Source organism: Serinus canaria, chromosome 2, assembly GCF_022539315.1.
Source record: "Serinus canaria isolate serCan28SL12 chromosome 2, serCan2020, whole genome shotgun sequence".
Taxonomy (NCBI): Eukaryota; Metazoa; Chordata; class Aves; order Passeriformes; family Fringillidae; genus Serinus; species Serinus canaria.
The window spans coordinates 15720132-15740029 of NC_066315.1; the positions used below are offsets into that span (position 1 = coordinate 15720132).

Here is a 19898-nt window from a genome sequence, read left to right on the forward strand (position 1 = left end):
GGGGGATAAACCTCTTACAGTTTTATCTGCAACACATCCAGCTGGAGTAACAAGGAAACCTCCCTCTCCAACAATTCTGGCAGCCACACTCACACCACCTAAGGTGGGATTGAGGACCCCTCATAGTGACACACACCACACTTTCACAGTGACACCACATTTCCCTACTGGCTCGACCTCAGGTTTCCCATATCAGAGCCTCAGAAGGCCCAATCTTTAGAATAATAATTAAATCTTGGTGCAATAACTAAATAACAAAATGACAGCTTGAGCTGGGTGCCTTCAGACAGGAAAGTTTCCTTAGCAAGGACATCCATAATGTGGGGCATATTCCTACTTGGTTCTTTGCAATCAAGGGCCTAGAGCGAGTCTCAGCACAGAGATAGCCCAGTACTGAAGGACAAATCTCTAGGTTTCAGGTTCTGGGCTGGCCAAACAAGGCTGAACCTTGGTTGACTTTGCCCTGTGAGGTAGCTGGTTTGTCTGAGCAGAGGAAGACAGAAGGCAAAGCACACCCTGATCTCGGGCCACCTCAGCTCTGCTGTGCAGACAGGCTACATCAAGGCATGAACTGGATCCTCCAAAATCTCCAACATGTCCTCTTGTTCTTCCTGACCAGTAACTCCCCTCACCTCCAGTCAGACCCTGTTTGTCACTCATTTTGTCAGCTTTGTATCAATTGCACCCATGTCCTAAAGAGCTGTTTCCAGCAGAAAGCCCATGATGTGGATCATGGGTTTTAATATCTGTACATACTTTGTGCCTGAATGCATGCCCTAATTTATGAGTAACAAGGATGTATTCTCCAAAGAAAGTAATACTTGACTAAATTGTTCTCTTGACGTAAACCTGTAATTTAAAAATTATATATATTTAGAGTGCAAGTCAAAACAGGAAGTTTTGCATTCCCAAAGTGGATAAAGATATTTCTGAACCTAAATATCTAGTGATACAAAATTACCATGCAATGTCTCTCCCTTGCTTGCCTAACAAAACCACTCTTTACCAAATAAGACTGCTATTTATGGGAGCACTTTGCTGTGCAGGCAAGTTTGCTCTCACGGTCTCTATAAATGGAGAGGCTGGGGATTTTCACAGTCACCATGTGTCCAAAGAGGATTTTGCCACTGGAAAGCGCAGGCATATCCACTGAAAGCAAAGCAAAACTGGCACTGGAAAACCATTTCGGAAAGTTCAGATAAGAAAGAAGGTATCAGGGAAAACCAATTCAGAACAGAGAGCTAAGCACCCAGTGGGAGACACACCAAGTGCAGAATTTAACATCTTAGCTAACACTGAGATCTATCAAACTCCATTCATCCACCATGGGGGCTAGTCACAATGGAACCAGTCTCTCCATTAGCTCTAAGCCATCTGGCACAACTGGTTTGGTTGCTGACAGACACGGAGCAAGGATCAGGGCTGGGTGCTGTGATGCTACCGGAGGAGTGAATCTGAACATCAGGTGAGAAACATTAACAGCCAAATAAAGCACGTCATAAACAGTGGGGAGGAAAAGAGATTGAATTATGGCAGGGGTCAGTTGATAGGGACACAGCTGGTAAGCTGACTCCCTACTTCCACTTGGGGAGCCTCTGTGCAATCAACCCTTTCAGCAGGCAGGAATTGTGCCTGCACAGATTACAACACAGAGCTGCAGGAATCACTCCTCTCTTTCATCATAGAGGTGTCTGCCTGCAGCATTTGCCACCAAAGCAAAGTAGTCTGACTGTAAAAGCATTTAGGAATTCACAAAGCAGCAAAATCTACATGGATGCATGTAGGTCTATGCACGCAAGCACATACGTATATATTACATGTTTTATTTATAAGTCAAGATTTTGCATAGGAACTGGTTGAACAGATGTTAAACCAAGACCTCACAAAACGTGTTCCAACAAAAAAGAGTGAGTCTGGCAGGAGAGCATCTAGAGACACTGGAACACCAGTTTTGTTAAATACCTAAATCCCAATGTAATTTCAGATTCACAATATTCAGATATGTAATTGCTGAAGTAGTGACTCAGAAGAGACAGATCTGTTGCCTCAGAGCTCTTTTCACTATTTTATGAGGCACAAATTAGCACAGAACTTTAACCCATAATTAATTCCATGGCAAATTCATATTATTATTGTACTGTTCTGTGGAATTGCAAACCAGTAGATTTCTTTACCATTGTATTTCTACATTTACTTCAGCCAATGTCTCATGACTACAAGGGTTTTTTTGGGTAGGTATCCAGCAGGGATCACCTTGTTGAGCTGCCCTTATTTCCCAGCAGCCCTGAACACATTTCTCCTTACAAAGACAAAGTAAGGGAGATGACCTGATCCATGACCTGCCTTGGAAGTTATTTCCCATAACTTCAATCATCATACCTGGCTCTAGGCTAAAGGGATAGCATGGCAATAAAAAGACAAAGAAATCCTGTAACAATAGTACCACTGCTGGTAAGTGCAGGTGAAATATCCATAGGTAGGCTGTGCAATCCTAGAGCAGTATGCTTTTTATGTAATTTAATTTTATGTGTAACCCTGCACCTATCAGGAGGGCCTCTGAAACCTTAGATATTAGAGAATAATTTGTAAACAATCATCTGGCTATCAGAGTATACACATGTCCATTTGCTCTCCCAAACACGGCTGTAAAAAGTACCAAACATCCTCATCTGTCCAGAGCTGCAGAGAAGATCTCAAGAATGCCAAATGCCAAAATCTTCTCAGCAGTTTGATCGGGCTTTGGTGGAACAGGTTTAGCCAAGTGGCTGTACTTCTGTGGCCTTGGATACACCTTGAATAAAGGTGCCTTGGACCAACCTAATGCAATCTCCTCTTTCCTAGGCACAGTTTCATTAGTTCAATAAATGTTTAACCAAGACCATGCTAGTGCCGTCGCACTGCCAAAGGAAAACACCACCAGCCCTCTCAGTCAACTTCTCCATGAAACACACAGCTTGGTGCTCACTATTTCCTCTCAATGTAGGTTGTTAGAACACTTTGTATTTAAAGCTTCCTGCCTTCCTAACAAATGTGACTCATTCAATTTTACATAATAATTTTCTTTATTTCGTGCAAGTCAACAGTACTTTGCTAACAGAAGTTACAGCATGTCTTCAGCATGTACTAGAAAGTAACCAGAGGGACGCCAGAAAAATAACATTAATTACTTCAGGCACTTTATTCAGTTTTCACTTAAAAAAAAAAAACCTTACACCCTTTTCTGATGCTTTTACAGTCCATTGCACAATAACCTGTTATTATGTGATTTTTTTTTATCACGCTCACCTAAGGCAATATGAGCTGTTATAATAGAAGCCAAATATTGAAACAGAATTTTCTACTAACTACACCATTATGAGTGATACTGATCTACAGCATCCTGCTCCTACTTTATTTATAGGAGACAGTAATAAAATATTCCTACTAACTTGATTGCTTTATATCATGTAACAGAAATGCCAAAATCAAGGTCAAGAGTATGTCAGTGGTTTAATTTCCCTAGTGCTAACCCACAGTAAAATTTCTCAGGATACAGTCTACTGGTCTCCTGCAAGTCATTATGTATTTAATTTTTTCCCTGTAAAGTGCTTTTCTTGAATGCAAAGCCTGTGTATTCCAGAGGTAAATACATTAAGATAAAAGGTTCAAAGAATCTTTTTCTAAAGACATCTTATAATGTCTCGTAAGCTTCCTTATGAAATTCCAGTGCAAACCCCAACCATGCTGTCTTCAAAAGAATTCCCAGTGCATTTTCTTTGTTTACACAAAGGAAGGAAGGAAAATTAAAGGAGAGGGGGAGGGGGAAACTGCAGTCAATATTGTGGCCCTGCAGATTGCCAGAGTCAGACACCCTGGATCCTCAGAGTGAACAAGATCTATCAGTCAGGGCACTGCACGGGAAGTTGCTTGTATCTACTTGCCTTGGCTTCCAAGGCCTTCAGAGCATCTCATCTCTCAGCTACCACTGCTGCCAACTCCTCGAACACACTGCAAAGCCCAGGCACATTTTCTGCCAGCAAGTTCTTGTTGTCTCCTGGGTAGTGAGGAGCCCCCATTAGATACAGCCCAAAGCTAAAACCTCTCTCAAATCACGCCTCTACCAGCACAACTCCCCTAAAATTACACTGCTGAGCTGCCATTACTGGCTGACATGCCTCCCAAACCTGTCCCACTGGTTTCTCCTACTGCCTCCCAATCTCCTTGTTTTATCTGCCCATTATTCAGTTTTACATCATGGGCTGCTTGGGGCAGGGACTGCCTTCACAGTGCTTGCACACCTCCTAAAGCCCTGGGATGGGGGGATGCAAACTGCCAGTGCCCAAGATGTTCTAATAAATAATAAAACAATCAGTCACAGGAGGAAGTCTCACTTCTCTACATTACAGAAAGCTGTAGGAAATTTGATGGACATCAAGCATTCTGCAGCAACCATCTCAACATGCAGTTTGGCTTCATTTTGTCTCTCTTCCAACTCCACCACAGAATTTTTGTCAGACTGCAGGCAGCTCTGCCGCACAAAACACACACACAGCCCCACTCCAGCAGGCTTGATGGCTCTGCAGAGCCCAGTACAGGGGTAAAAAAATCCTTGCTACACTTGTGGTCACTCTCAGTTTGGTAATCATGCTCCTAGTGGCTGACTCCCATTTCAGGAAGGTTGTGCTTCCCCCTCCAGCACCACTGGGTCCAGAGCTTCTGCTGAGAGCTGTCCCCTGCCCAGGATCCAAACATTCCTCTCTGAAGCCCTGCCCAAGCATGCACCCAGGGGCTCAGATGGGCCCCAGTGTTGATGGTGCTGTTGTTCCTGCTGTGACTGGGCACTAGGGAACATGGCTGATCTGCATTCAGATTGCATCTCAAGAAAATAATTTTTACAAATTCACAGTCTGCCTCTGTGCTTGACAAAGTCTCCAGTGCAAAGGAAGAGCTCAGAAAATCACAGCAAAGATTTTTGGGAAGTCATAGGAAAACTCCTGAAAGGAGACATTTTGCTTGCTAGCATTGGTGCTGTTTGCTTGGCTGTGTCACAATGGCTCAAACCTGCTCAAAATGCACCCAAAAAGTTTGTTCTCTAAAAGAGAGGCAAGGCATGCTGGGGGTAAAAAGGGTGGTAATTCTTCTGTAAAGAACTGGGTAACTTGAGTGCTACAGCTCTGCCTTTCTAGTGCCCCAGCAAGGGAAGGAACCTGCCATTACCTAGGCCAAGTGTGACTGGGTGACTTGTGCCTTTTTTCATGGGTACTTAAATGCATTTTCATTGTGCAAGCACAGATACAGTAGCTGGGAGAGAAAATTATATGAGACTGCATCATACCATAGAATTATGGGATGGTTTGGGTTGGGACCATTATAAACAATTGTTTTAAAGGGACCTTTAAAGGCCATCAGTTATAATTCCCTGGCAATATAAGCAGAGACATCTGACCTAAAGAGAACCATAAGAAGTTTTGACCTATGTCAGAAGGGACTGAAATAAACTGGGCATTAGCTACAGAGGACATTCACAAGGATGAACAGATGAAGCTGTGGATTCTTTGAGGGAATGTAAATGGGAACAAGCAGTGTAAAATCAGCCTGTACATACACAGAAGTCCACAATGGAGACCAAGTCCTCCTCTGAATACACACAATCATTACCCCAATACACAGTGCATTACCCCTGAGTAGCTCTGGTGGGGACAAGTCAGGCAAGGAGGGCAACACCCTTCCCAGCAGTACAGGAACTTCCTCCCCACAGTGGGTCACAGTGGACCCTGCAGTTTAAAACAGGCTGGGTTACCTTCTCACTGCCTTTTGAGCTACTAGAAGGATTTGGTTTTATGCTTGTTTCTCCTGCATTTGACAGCTGGTTGCTAAGTTATCTCAGCCATTAACTCACTGGCACTCAGGGCTTGTGCTGGTGATGTTCTACAGGCCACCAGCAGCCCATGGAGGAGATCCAGGTGCACCTCCAACAGGTACAACTGTATTTACTGGGCTACCAGTCTCCCCTTGCTACTGAAAAACATCTAAGACTTGAACATTTATGTGCTCCAGACTGTGAGAAAACTACTCCAAAGTGACCTTTGTTTTACCTGCATGTATACTGCCCTGTGCTGTGATCTTGTCAGATCTTGTTAAGTCATCAGCACCAAGGATGATAAAAGCCAGAGAAGACCTCACTGCTGAGGGAGGCTGTGCCTGTAAAGTCGTGGAAATGGCAACAATGAAGCACCAATGTCCTTTTTTAACTCCTTATACAAATAACTTTACAGGAGTCATTAACAGCATATTATGGAGGGCTTGTGAAGAATTCCAGTTCTAAAATCCTACAAGAAAGAAATAGCAATGACTTAGGGCTGGACTGAGCCAATCCTTTTCATAAAACCTGATGTGTAGCCTGGCATTTTGGCTTTTTGTTTGTTTGTTGTTTTTGTTTTGTTTTTTCTTTTCTCACTCTTTACTATTCTAACTTTAAAAGAAAATAATGTTCATGGCACTATACAGTCAGCAGTTGTTTTCTGAAACAGATTTTAGGATGCCTTCCTTAACATAGATGTACACCTGGATGACTCTTGGTTTTGCAATGGTTTTCCAATGCTGTGCAGCCACCTCTGGAGCTGTGACACCTCCAGACCTCCTCCAAGGAAACCCAGGGAGCAGAAATCAGGAAGGAGGTGTACTAGGCTGAATTTTTATTTCAAAGTTAGAGGATATGCTGCTGGCAGCAGCAATGAAAAGGTAAGGCACAGAAACACTCTCTAGGAGTGAAGATGTCTCTGTCACCAGCCAGCAAACTCATGTCAGTCCCAGAAATCTTGGTGGGAATTGAGATGGGAATGTGTGTCCTGCTCGGTGCATCTTAAAATGCATTGACTAGCTCAGGTGCCAGGGCCTGAAAGGAAATGAAAACAATTCTTGCTAAGAAACATGATCTTATAGTGCCCCATTACAGTGGTGCCACAACAAAAAATGCTGTATGACTCCAGGGTTTTCAAGGTTTGGAAATACAGCAAAAAAGCCTTGGTTTTGGTTTTACCCATTCTGAGTCCTGGTGGCAATAGAACTGAGGGACAATGTAACCCTCTGCAGCCACCAGAGCTCAGTGAATGTGTCCCAGTGGGAAGTGGCAGAGAACCCAAGGAGAAGGTGGCAGATTTGACAGCATAAGAAAATCTTAGCTCTGGGACCTTACTCTGAGCCCTGACAGGGTGAGCTGGCTACACAGGTGCTAAGGAATATATTTAAAATAAGCTAATGTGTGAAGAGAAGACAGTCACCTCCACAGAAAAATGGTTTACCACCTTTGTGGAAATGCAGATATACCTCTAGATGTCATGGCTGGCTGCAGCAAAGAAAGTATCATCTCCCAAACCTCTTCCAAGGTGAAGTTAAATCAAGTCAACATGGATCTATAAAGAAATAGCCTCTGTGTGTGATGACCAGTCATGTCCACTCACAGAAAGCAGACCTGACAGCACCCAACAGTCCTTGTTAAAACAAGAAGGAGGAAATCCAAGTCACCCCACTCAGCTCAGCTGATCTTCACTGCTTGAGAGAATAAAAGCCAAAGCCCTGAGCACTGAGGTGCTCGAGATTCCAGATGCTTTAAATGTCCAGGGTGGTTATAAAACTACCATGATCCTTTCATGATGAATCCTAACAGGTATCTTCTCAAGCTTGAATGTTTGGAATTCAGTAAGTTAGGGTTAATTACAGAATAACAGGCAAAGAAAAAATTGTGATAATGGAAAAGACACAGAAGGGGATGTAATCCTGAAACATCAAGTCCTGGGTCTACTTCTGGAAAATCTTATTAAAAAAACCTGATGCCCTGGATATCCAGGGGAAACCACCCCCAAGGTGAGCATAGATAGCCTTCTCTATTTCCAGCCTGTGCTCTGTGAACACAAAAGAACTCTGAAGGGGTGGAGACCTGTGCAAGAAGTGAGGAATAAAAAAGCCTAAGGAAGGGAATATGTAAATGGAGCACAGACCTTGCTCTCAAAAAGAAAGACAAAAAAATGGTGTTTATGCTTTACTGAGGAGAGGGCAATGGAGGTGAGCTAGTGGGTGGTGGCCAGAGAAAGAGAGCACAGGTCAGACTTGTAGGATGATGTTTTGCATATGTTGTCCAAAGATGGAGGACTTTTTGCAGATAGCGTCTAAAGAAAGCATCTTATTCACTTTTGTTGTGGATCGAAGGAGAAATGGGAGAAACAGTACCCATGGCATTATCCTTAGAAACTGGGCAGAAGTTTCCCAAAATGCTGGGAGTGTGAATGTCTATAAGATATCCATGTAAGATTTCACTCAAAACCTGTTCCAACTCAGCAAGTTTTGGAAAACAAAATAATTAGTTTTGTTCATGCCTTATTAAGTTAACTGTCATTAAAATTAGTGGTTGGTGCTAAGTTAGTGGTTGGTGCAGCAAGTTAGTTCCCAATTTTTTTTTCTGAGCATAAAACCTGAGTGATGGATCAGATGCTGATGTAGGCTGCAGAAACACAACAGCAGGGTGGCATCTGTTACAGAAGGTTTTTCTGCAATGCTCCTAAAGCTCAGAAGAACTTCAGGAGCATTGCAGAAAAAATTAAAATACTAAAAAGGTTAAAATATATTGAGCTCACCAATAGAAAAATATTGAATGTTGCTGACTCTTCTCCAGCATTCCATGGTGTTTCTCCCATATCCCTGCTGCACCATGCAGGGCTGGCAGTTCATTTCCTCCCTGCTGGAGGGGAGCCACAGAGCCCCTTCAAGTGAAGCAAGCTTCACATATACTCAGTTTGCACAAGTAATTACAGCAGGTTTGTTGCTCAAGAGTACAAACAGCCCACATCTTTAATGATTGTGCAAGAAACTTCCCTCAGAATAAAGCCTGAGCTTCAGAAGGCTGGGGATTTTTTAAGTGTAAGCTGAAATAAAAGTTTCCATAGCTATTTTTGATTTCTAAACCAGACTTTTTGTTTGTAAACACCCAGACAGCAGAGAGGTTGTCCTCCCTCCCTTCTCCCACGCAGAACCATCTTGCTGCTTTACCTCACCCTCTCCAAGCTGCCTGCTGGCTCTGGAAGATGCTTGGGAATGAGACAACAAAGGCTGTGGGGACAGCAGCTAAAAATGCCTGGAAAAGCAGTCCTTGGTGGGCAGATGAGGAGACACTGTCTGTTTTCCCTGTCTGTGACCACTGCATGCCTGCACAGAGGGAGCCCTTGTGTTCAGAAGAGAAAGACAAGCTACAAGACACCATGCTAACTGTTTCCAGGGTTTCAGTCCCATTTTCCAATTAAGACCACAGATTTTCCATGTTACTGAGTGCTAAATCTTTGGAGTTTGTGGTTGCTCAGAGAGCTGGGTATCAGCTAATCAATCAACCCAGACATCTTTAAGCATGGCTACAGGTAGATGAATTTTAGGTGTTGAGATTTCACCTTTGAACTTTCTTTTACTAAAGTTATGACAACTGGGCCATACAGGAGCACTGCTGGTGCTGGCTTTGGGCACAGAGTGTGTAGTTGCACCCTACAGGCTGGGCAGTGCTGCTGTCTGCATGACTCCACTCCAACCCTCTCTAGCTGGCTTTGCAGCTGGGCTGTGCTGTGCACAGGTGCCTCATGCCAGCCTGGGAGAGCAGCATGGCTCAACCTGCTTTTGTCAGGAGAGGCCACCTCCTTGAGACAAGCTGGAAGTCCTCTCTTTTCCTCCTAAAATTTTCTTTCCTTTTTTACCCCTGCATTTTGCTCCCATGGCTTGCACATAAAATGAGAGGACCTTGTCACTGATTACACAGAGGTGACTCCATAAGCTGAGGGGAGCCCAGTTCTGCTCCTTGTTCTCTCCCATTTGCCCTGGACCAAACTGGTGTCAAACTGGGGAGCCATGCCCAGGCTCCAGCAGCCTTCAGGCTCTGTTGCTCGTTAGTGGAAACTGCACAGAAGGACAGAGGGATGCTGGGGGGTTGTGAGCGTCTCCTCTCCAGAACCACTGGACACCACCAGCAGGAAGGTCCCCTTTCAGAACATTCCCTTTCCCCCTGAGGTGGTTGGTGATTGGTAGTGAAGGTTATGGTGGGTCACTGCCACATCTCAGCTCCAGACATCCTTTCTTTTGTATCCTTCATCTTTCCTGGTCAGCAACTTCTGAGTTAAATGAGAGAGTTTTTTTGTCATTGGACCTATAGTGTTCAGTTATGACTTTAAAAAAGTTTATTATTAATAACTTCTTCCTTTCCACTTTTCCCAAGTCACAGAAAGTTATTCCTTTCAACTTTTCCCAAAGCATAAAAAGTAGGACATAGATATTCAAAGATGAAACTGGAGCACACAGGCTTATGGAAAATCCAAATGAAGGAAGCACCTAAAGCTTTAATTTAGATGTCTGATTTTTTAGCATTTCTTTTTGTGGATGTTGTAGGGAAATTAGGTTTTACAGGGACCCACAAGTGTGAACAGGTTTTAGTTTGGTAGATCAGGATGGGAGTACCAGTCCATTAAAACTGGCAATATAGAGGAAGAGGAGAGGGAAGGGGGCAACAAGAGCAATAGCCTCCACCTCTAGGATAAGAGCAAGAAAAGAGGAGTAGTTGAATCCCACATGCAGACATAAAGGCATGGAATTTTCATCTGGAAAAGAGAATTTCAGAGACCTTCAAAGACTAAGCATTCAAATGAGGTGATTTTTTTTTTTTCCTGAAACAGCATGGCATCAGAATTTTTCCTTAAGTACCTGGCATCAAAACTCAAGCACAGAGTGACAGCTGAGGCTTGGAGGCAATCCTGAGCATCCCCAGGTGAACTTAGTCTGTAGTACTGGCTCTATGTATTTGGACAGAAGTGCAGCAGCAAGGAGTGCTGCAGCAGGCTCCTATGGGCTGAAAAGTCAATATGAGAACCCAGAGTGTGGAAGTGCTGACAGGATAAAGGCGTCCTCACAGTGTTTGAACCCAATCCAAAGCTAACATAAGTGAAAACCTCTGGAGAAGCTGTTCTTGTTGAACTGCAAGTTGCTTTTTCCCCCCTATTTAAATAAGCCAAAGTAGTTAAATTGAGATGATAAGAATCTGAACTTTATCAGTGAATTCTACCTTTCAAAAATAGTTATTCAAATTCTTACTTCATCAAGCTTTAGGAGGTAACACATTTAAAGAAATAAAATGTGGAAAAAATCCATTTGAAGGTGCTGGCTTCATCTGCATGGCAATGAAATGTTCTCAAGAAAGGCGTTTACTTTTAATTAGTAATAAAGCAAATGCAAACCACCATAGGCCACATTTGAGAAAATGCTGCAGTTCAAAGTGAGAAAAGACTTTTAATAAATGAAATTATAAGTGAATACCATTAAATACGTGTCAACACAACCATTAGAGCAATCTATCAACCAGCATAAAGAAAGAATAAGATCACACAGGTGAGTTATGGGCATAATAGAAGTGTGATTGTATTTTTGTACTTTGTCTTCAGGAGAAATAGGTCTGTCCACAACAAAAGACCACCAGCTCAGAAGCAAACCCAAGCCCCAACCAGGAGGGGCTGGCTCCAACCTAGGCTGTTTTTACAATACCCACTGCATGAATTTATCACCCTGCTCCTCACCAGTGGTATGATTTCATTCTCTGACATGACAGGCTGTACTGTGCCTGTAGCCCATGCCTCCATGAATACTTACTCCAGTTGATGCTGCCTCTTGTCGCTCCAGCTTAGATGAGCCAGACCTCACATGACCCAGGGCTCTGCAGCAATGCTGTGTGTCCCACTCTTGGAAAGGCAAAGGGCCACAGCCAGGGAGGATGCAGGCTTTGAGGCCAGAGGATGGGCAGCTCCTGTTTCACACCCCCTGCACCTGACCAGCTGGTGTTGGGGTGGGACAGCCTACAGGTCAGGTCACTCCTGCATCAATGTGCCACCTGCTGAGAACAGCACACAGTTTTTTTAATTGCTGCTATTCACTTATTTATCTCTTGGGTTCACTTCTCCTTGAGCTTGGAGTTGCTCCTCTGGGCTGGGTCTGCCCCTTCTTACAGAGTAAGAAAACCCTAAGTATACCATGGGTGGTGTTAGCAGCAGATATATATCAAGTCATCACAAAAAAATCTTCTGGGCTAATTTCCAACTCCACCTCTTCACAGCTAGCACTATAAAGAAAGATTTACCAAGAAAAAAACCCTAAAACCAACCAAACAACAAAACAAACAAACAAACAACAACAAAACCATGCAAATAAACAAGAAAAGAACATAAGGGAGGGAGCTCATCTCTACTTCCAGCCTCCACAGTGCTCAGCCTAAACTAGCACACCTCCAGGGACACTCCCCCAAGGAAGCCGGTGCTGACTTTTGTAGAGATGGGCCTTTCTATTTTATCTCATTTTGCTCAGAAGAAGAAAGAAGGGCAGAGTAATGCTGACTCTGTTTAGCTGCATCAAGAAAAAGGGAATGTTGCTTAGGCTATTTTTTTGCTCAGATGTGGTCTCCCTTCCATTTGTAAACATGTTTAGATGGTGGGACCCACTATCCTGGAGGAGCAGGGGGAAGTGATGCTGCAGGAGGAAATGCTAAGTATAAGAGTGGCTAAATGTAAGTTTGGTGATGTCAGCTCTGTGTGAGACAGAAAAAACAAGGACTATGTTCAGCTCCTCCAGGCTCAACAGCAAGGGTATAAAATGCTTCTGAGAGGGCTAAACAGCTCCAGACCCAGAAAAGACAGTTGAGTTGCTGAGATTATACTTAATTGGTGTTGTGGGAAGGCAGCTTCTCTGCAAGGCAGCCTACGCTGTCCCCTCGTACAAAGCCTTTTCATGAGCTGCAGGGGACGTACTGCCAAACATCTTGCCAAATACCAGCCTTATAAAGTCATCTCAGGAAACAGAGGAGCCTGAAGCCACCAGGACAATCTCACTGCCCTCATTGTCTGTCCCTGCCATCCCTGCTCTTTTTGTCCCTCTTGTCCAGGCCCCAGCCCTCCTAGGCTGGATGGCAGCCTCATCCCACCTCCTGTAGCCACGTGAGCAGCAGCTTGGAAAAGTTTTCATGTAGGGAAGGACCCATATCACCAGGTCTTGTTTAATCATCTGTCCAGGATTCATCTGCAGCTGGTTTACAGTCACACAACTCCCAAAGAGCAAGAAAGTGCAAATACTTTGTCCAAGCTGGCTTTCCTTGGAGCGACAACACACACACACACAACTCCTCATCACGCCAAGAGGCCAAATTTTCCATTTTGTTTGTGTCTGCATCTGTCTGTGCCAGGCTGGTCTGACAGCAGGATTTAGTCCTAAATATGCTACTGCCTCCCTAGCAGTGCTCAACCTGCTTGGAGCTCATCTAGCTAGAAGTTATGTTTAAAATAGGATTCCTGATATATGCTGGTGAGGGTCTGGTAGAGAGACTGACCCACAAGAGTTCCAGGGAATTAGGTGACACATCTGTTTCCCGGTGCTTTCTCTGCTGCTAATGGGAAATTTCCCACAGAAAAATGGTATTTTTGGTAACTTTATTGTTGGTAGTTTCAACCTCTTGATGAATGCCACCATGAACCACCAGAATCCTGTGTCATCTACACTTGGATGAGTCATGAACTCGCTTAGGACTTCATGTTACACAGAAGGGGCTATAACTTCCCTCTCAACTTTTCACTTCCCTGATTAACTTTTGCATAGGATATTAGGAGTAAGGGTTTGGCTGGATCTCATTCATGTGTTCATTTCTGTATGTTTGAGGTGTGTCTGTGCACAGATACATGCACCATCTATGTTCATAGCCAAATGCCTGACTTAAACACACAAAGCAAGTACAAATGTTCCAGGAAAAATGAGAATGATTTTGCAGGGGCAGAGGTGTGGAGGGCTTTGTTTTTTCTTTTTTTCAATTGGGCTTTTATGTGTTGAAGGTGTAGTCCAGTGGATTTAGCTTTTTTTTTTTTTCTCCAAAGGAAACATTTTACTATTCTGAATATATTTTCCCAACTTTGGAACCTGAACTTAAGCCTTTTTCTCCTAAACATGCCTTGAAAATTAAAGCACTTAGAGCCAGATGCTGAACTGATATATTCATAGGAATGCATCATTTTGTTTCCTAAAGGGGGCTTTTTCAGGGACCCTGTTCTGAGGCCAGGCAGAGCAGAGCAAGTTTGACCAGGCTGCTTCCAGGGGTCATTCCAGCTGAAATTGTGGTTACATGAGCCCAGCCTAGTGGCTCCTAACTGGTGAGACAGTGGCTCCCAAGGGAACTAACCCTACCAACACTGTTTGCTGGAGCTGGGAACAGTGGGGAGGTGCCCAAGTGGCCCTGGGCAAAGACAGCCTGCTCCAGCCATGCTCCTGGCCCCAGAGTTGGGTGGGCTGAGACATGGAGTTCTGCCAGGGTCCCACAGTGAAGAGGGCTGGGAGAAGAACGACCTTTGGGGGTTGTAACTGCCACATACACGTTGTGAAATGCCTCTCTAAAAGAAACAAAGGGGCTGCTGCAAATGCAGCAAAGTCCCCAGTGAGGAGTGCTGCAGATGGTATGAGAAAAGGTCTGCAGAGCAGGGCAGAAGAGCCCTTTGCCTCACTGTGCTGCTTTCTGCATTCCCACAACACTCTGCCTTTTGAGCTCAGCCTTGCAAGCTCCAAGGCAAATCAACAAGTTGAAGCAGGAACCTAATTCAAGCTCTGAATAAAACCCATACCTGACAACTTTAATTATTAGGCTGATGCGTCATATTTACATTAATTTGAGCACTACTTAGATTCAATTACAATAATTCTTCCATATATTCATTCCAAGACATTTCAATAGCTTAGCAGATAGCATATATAATCAAAGATTAGCTGAAGAAACAGGTTTGCCCTCTACAGGCATACTGTTCCTCTACCTGGGTGCTGACTACAGCACCCTGTGCGTGGGTCTGCATGGATGTGCCTAACAGGGCACAGCATCTGGAACAGTGTCAAAGGACAGGTTCTGGAAAGCCCATGAGCCTTGGCCATGGTCCCAGATCAAATTACAGCCCCTGTGGTGGGGGTCCATATTCACCTTATCAACTGCTTTTGCAGACTGGAAGCACTCCTGGATTCCTCTTTTGCTGTTCATGGATCATCCCTCAGCGATGACCAGGACAAATATTTTTCATCAGCCAGCTGGCCAGAAAGTTTATTCCAGATGATCTTGAGCTCTCTTGCAACCTGGTAGTCTATGATTCTATGATTCCAGATGCTATTTGGCTCATTCTCCCTCCCCTTCCCCTGCATGTTTTTCAGGAACACAACTTAATATCTGTTTGATGCAGAGCACGACAAAGCACTCAAGCCAGAGTGCCACGCCATGGCACCATGTCACAATCTGTTCTAAGTCCTACATATAGTTTGTGCTGCTTGTGACTGAAAAGGTGTTAAATGATCTGCATTCCCAAAGCAGAGAAACTCTTTCCTTCTTCCTACTACCAGTACCCCAGGATCATACTGTCATACTCATGAGCTACAGGGTGAAGAGTGAAAGCTACTGCCCAGGTGTTTTCCACTCTCGTATTTGGGTTTCTTTCACTCACGTGGTGTAATATGAAGAGTTGAGATGTATGGCTAAGAACTGATCTTCCCCCAGGCATTACAGATAATGGCATATGCAAACAAGTTTTACAGTCCGAGTACTCTTTGGAGCCCTACATCCCCACAAAACTTTACAGTCTGTTTGGGAGGGGGGACAACAGTGAGCAGAAAAGCCCTCTCTGGACATGAATTTCACTCTCAAGGTACGAGAGACCAAGTAAACACGGGCTACTTTAAAATCTAGCAAAAGTTCTGTGTTTCTCTGACTGACTGTTCTGCACTTTTCAGGGATGGGGAATAGTTTCCTGAGCAGTTTGTCTGCCCTGAGGAAGGTCCCGATTTCAAGGGAAGCCAGAGCAGGCTCTGAAAGCGGCAGTTGCCCACCAGTTCAGTAAGTGATGCTGTTGGTTCCCCGCAGCGCGGTTCTGTGTGTCCGAGCCGCCCGGGGCTGCAGCGGGGGCTGGCTCCGCTCGAGGGAGCTCCTGCTGCTGCGGAGCCCCAACCAAACCCTGGCGGAGCCTGCCGGCAAAATCCCGCGGGGGCCAAACCCCTGTGCCGGGGGAGGCTGCACGCCGGGACTCCTTTCCTCGGGATGGCTGAGGAGAAGCTTGTGCAGGAGCCTGAGATGCTCCTGGCTGAGGAAAGGCGTTTCCAAGGCTGTTGTGTTTCAGCCCGGGGTGCCCGGGGCTCTGCCCACCCGTGCCAGCAGCTGGGCTGGCCACGGCACCATCGCACTCCCAGCTGTCCTTGTCACCACAGCTGCTGCAGCTGGGCACTGCTGAGTGAGGGGTGCAGCATGTGGGAAGGGGCAGGTCCCCAGGAGGAGCTGATTGACGTGGCTTGAGGGTCACTGAACTATTCAAAAAAGCAGACTTGAGAAACAAAGCCTACTTTGGTTATTTCTTAATCAGGAAAAATTGACCTTATTGTGCCCTGCACAGTGACTTATCACTGCAGAAAACTGCATTTTCACAAGGAATACCTCTCCCAGGAAGCTAACTGTATATAAGGATAATGGCTGAGGAGATAATTTCAGTCCTTTAAAAAAAAAAAAAAAAAAAAAAAAACTCTTATGTTACAGATCCACACCTCAAAGTATCAAGACAAAAACAGAGTCTAATCAAATGCTTAGAAAGCATCTGCACCTTTGGCAGGACAGCGTTGAGGGAGCTGCACTTCACATCCCCGGTCAGCCAGGAATCCCAGCAGTGCAGATGCTTTTGGAGAAGGCCAGAGGGCAAAATCCATCCCTGGCTTCATTAGAGACCGTTAAACCTGATTCATCCTGTCTCCAGCCACTCCCTGGCTTGTCTTTGGAAAGGCAGCGCACACCGAGGCGAGGCGTTCCCCAGCCAGGGTCAGGTGTCAGAGGCAGCTTCTCCAGCAAGCCGGTGTGAGTCAGAGTGTTTGGGAACTGCTCCAAGCTATTGGAAAAAAACAACTCCCAAATTAGCTGGGGTGGCTCCCAAGCGAATCCACCTCCGCGGGGAAGGAGGTGATCTAATGAAAGCGTGCGGTCAGAAATCAAAAGAGCCTGGAAAGCATTCCAAGCTGCATAATAAGATTTCACATTTCATATCTTCAAAGCATTAAGTGAACATTATCTAATTAATCCTCACAACACTCCTCAGAGATATTATCCCTATTTCACAGACAGAGAAACCAAGGCACAAAGTTAAGTCACTTGCCTGGGGCCAGAGAAGGGAGTGTCGAAGCTGGGATTAGAGTCCAGGAGTTCCTGGCGCCCAACTTTTTCCTCAGACTACTGGGTCATGTGTCTTCCCTGCAGGGAAGATAATAATGAGCCCATAATTACCCATACAAATTCCCAGTGACCAGGCTAACCCGTCTGTATAAAGCTATTTGTAATTCCAATAAACACGCCCACAATTTAGCTGCCGCCATGAACTACCAGCACTCTCTCAGCCATAGGAATCCAGACCTTCAAATAGGGGCTGTTCTTTGCAGAGCAAATCCCAGCTCTGACCCACTCCAAGGGCCACTGGAGAACTTCTTGTCACTTGTAAATCCCTGGTGACCACCCATGTATGGCATGAGTACTGTGGGAACTGTGGTGGCAGGACAAGGTTTGTGGAGAGAGGGAAGAGAGCTGTAAAAAATAGGACAAGCCCTTTGGGCACCCATGCCCTTTTCCAAACCTGATGCAGAAACTGAAACTTTTTGCAAAGTACAGATTCACCATCAAAGGAGAGGTTGTGTGGTCAAATACATTGCCCAGCACAGTCTGTCAGTCTCATAAAATAAATGACCCCTTCCATATGTAGACACAGTTCCCTAAAATGGCCTTGAGCAGACTCACTGCAATGTCACTGGAAAATTCAGGGCACCCAAAGTGCCCCATCCCTTCATCTTGTTCCTTATCCAGCCCAGGAGAATAGGGGAGCAATCTGCTTGAGCTCTTGTGTACATCTTAAGGAGATGTGCCCGGGGTTCACCCTGGTTTTCCATTACAATAAGGCCTCTGTGGGGGTGTGAGGGTGTGCACGTGTGGCTGTGTGCCTGTACTTCTGTGGTGCTCTGTGCTCTCTTTGCATCCAGTGAGCTGGTTTTTTCAATGTGAGCCTCAGGCATTTTGTGCTTGGTACCCTTCATCATTCAATGTTTTTTCTGCTGTCTTCTCAGCAGGAGCACCTTTCCACAGAGCCTCTATCATCCCTACTCAAACCCAATTTATTATTACTCCAGAAAAGAGATCACCGTGGAATTCCCATGGAGGATGCGGTACACTGCTGTTTCACACTTTATTTTAGCTGAAACTTGACTATCTGCCTGGCTCTTCTCCCATGATGTGGTGTCTACTCTTGCTTGCAATGTACTCTGCCTATGGCTCTCATCACAGACCAGCACAGCACCCCAGCAATCCCAGCAGACACTGTGAAACACAGAAACAGCCTCTCTGTGTCCCACTCAGCCTCTGTACTTGGGTCAGACAGCTCACAGTGATGAGGGGATATTGCAAGAACTAACAGCAAACTAAATTTTTGATGGTCAAGAGGCCTGTGGTGCTGCCTGGATGTAGGACAGCACGTGTGATGGTCAGGGACAGCACTTGTGATGGGCAGGGACACAGCAAGCAGCTCTGTCCCCTCCACCAGGGCCGGGACTCGGGCTCGCTCCCCTAGAGCAATATCATCACAGTGACAGAGAAGGGCTTCTCTGGGTGCTTTTGCTCTAGGCACAGGGACACCATTTCCCAACCAGGCCATGCCATGGGTAACTGCCCACAGCTCCTGGAGGTTTGTTTCTTCCCAGGCACCAGTGTCAGAGATCCTCCCACACTGCTGGAATGCCACCTAGTATTTCCTCAGATTCACAGTGATGTGCAGAACCCCATCTGCTATTTTTCAGTACCTTAGGCAATATTTCAAAACCAGGCCAGGCCAACAGTAATGCTGAGCTCCAGATCATTTGAGCTGGCTGAAAGCTGTCCTGAACTGGCCCCATTGCATCCTTAGACTACTGGCCTCTTTGGGACATCTGGGGTTTAGAAGAGGCAGGGAGGATGGGACAGCCTTGGGGAGACCCAGGAGGCCACAGCAGTGTCCAAAAGGAGGTAAAAATAAAAAGTTGAGGAAGGGGTGTCAGCAATGATTTTTCATCCAAAAAAGAGCTGAGCACTCACAGACTGTGCTCTGTAGGGTGTGGTGGTACCTTGTCACTGAGGAGAGAACAAAAGGGCATTTCAAAGGCTTGAAGTAGCCATGTCTGTCAAGCCCCAGGGTGCCACACCACATCCCCAGTGGGCTGCAGGGCAGACCAGCAGCAGGATTATAATGGAGCATTTGGGAACATGCACAACTCTTCCTCAAACAAGAGTCCCACAACAGAGATAATCACTCAATACTTAGGGACATATTTCTCAAACTTGTTCAAAGCCTGCTCTGGTCCCAGGCTTTTAATGCACCCAGTTGAGGAGTTTCATTGTGATGGTTGTGCTTTGAAACTACAGAGCAGTGGCTTCTGCTGGGGCCAAGTGCTTTGTGCAGAAAATTTCTTTGGAGCTGCACTGAAATCAGAGATGCTGCTCTTTGGAATATATGGCTTTTCCTTTCTTTTTTTAATTATTTCTTATAACTGTCTTTATTTACAGATCCAGAAGTATCATTAAAAATATTAAAGGCACATTTTGTTTACTAAACCACTTTCATGTAATTTTAAAAATATATGGTAAATACACAGACACATCCATCTATATTTAGGAGCAGATTTATTCATGTGAGGAACCAAACTGCCTTTTTCCTCACTTTTTTGATCCAAGGACCAAGAACTCCTGTGCAAGAACATGTATAATTAGTTTATCAAGTCATAGATATGTTTTTGCTGCAGTAACTGCCAGAAGAGCTTCTGGCTGGCTCATGTCCTGCTGAGCTGTAACA

The 19898-nt window shown here is 45.1% G+C and overlaps 1 long non-coding RNA gene across 5 annotated transcripts in view; it reads right to left on the bottom strand.

Annotated features, from left to right (window-relative positions):
* Positions 1–12019, bottom strand: part of LOC108961462 (uncharacterized) — a 91969-nt gene extending 79950 nt beyond the window's left edge. For all 5 annotated transcript variants that reach the window (XR_007776732.1, XR_007776734.1, XR_003944708.2 and 2 more), the window contains exon 1: positions 11647–12019. This is a non-coding gene — a long non-coding RNA (uncharacterized LOC108961462). The remainder of the gene's footprint in view (positions 1–11646) is intronic.
* Between the last annotated feature and the right edge of the window lie 7879 nt (positions 12020–19898).